Below are 1193 nucleotides of genomic sequence, written 5' to 3'. Positions count from 1 at the left end.
TTAATAATGGCCCAAAGCACCAAACAGCTGTAGGAAAATTCCTTTTACTATATAGAAAAGTTGTTTTTTCTCAACTAACTAAACCTCCCCATTGCTACTGAAGTAGTCTTTTAAATCATGATATCTGTGCAGGAAGTAGCACTTGAAACATTAGTTCATTATCTGCTGCATTAAATTAGTGTAATAAAATACTTGAGTTGACAGAAAGTCAGATGAGGGTGGGTTGTATACACACTGGTAATAGATGGCTTCTAGGAAAAAAACGTATATTTTCCTAACTGAATTAGTATATCCTCAATAATGGCCAATTGTATACTAAGATACATTAGAACTGGATTTAGTATAGGTCAGATTTTACCAATATGCTGAATCCAATTCTAGGCTCACAAGCAGTTACTATAGAGGTAATGTGATCCTTGGTTTCATATAAGGTATGAGAGAATGGTCTTAAACTTGAAGATTTCAATTAAAGTGGTGGTAACACTTCTGAAATTGACGGCTTTAATCTTTGGGTTATATAGATTCAGTTGAATTTCATAAGGTTTCCCTACTAAAAACATGACATTCATATTAAATTGTTTGACTTTGAGTCTGATGACATAATAATAATCAAATAGATGATTTATAAATACATTTAAAAGGAAACAGTAAGTCAGAATGGGTTCACTAATACAAGATTCAAATTCTATCATATGTCTTTCCCTTCTGAATGTTATTGGAGAAAATCACAAAACCATGTTAACTGAATGCTTAATTTTTCATTAGAAATCTCAATAGTCACTCAACACTCCCAGACATTTCTACTACACTTCCCTAATACACATTTTAAACTCACAAATATGATGATGACGCATCTTATCTCTCCTCAAAAACGACTTCAAATTCCAATCAGCCAGTTCACCAACTTCAGCTACCTTTACCTGCATATGTTTCATTCTTCCTGTTGAGAAGCTGTCCTTGATCCTATTAGAGGATATATCATCTATGTATGAGTTTAGTCCCCTCCTGTGTTCACAGTGTCTACAGTCTTGCGACCATTCCCCTTCTCTTCAACATGGTCAACTTTTCTCTTTATACTTGGTAATTGCCATAGCCTCACAAACACATTCTAATATTTCTTGTCTTCAAAATACTATTTCTTGATGGCCACATCTCCCTCCTGCCCTCATGTTTGCTTTATTTTAAATTAAATT

The sequence above is a fragment of the Suricata suricatta genome, chromosome 7 (assembly GCF_006229205.1).
Source record: "Suricata suricatta isolate VVHF042 chromosome 7, meerkat_22Aug2017_6uvM2_HiC, whole genome shotgun sequence".
In the NCBI taxonomy this organism is placed as follows: Eukaryota; Metazoa; Chordata; class Mammalia; order Carnivora; family Herpestidae; genus Suricata; species Suricata suricatta.
This window is presented reverse-complemented; position numbering follows the sequence as displayed.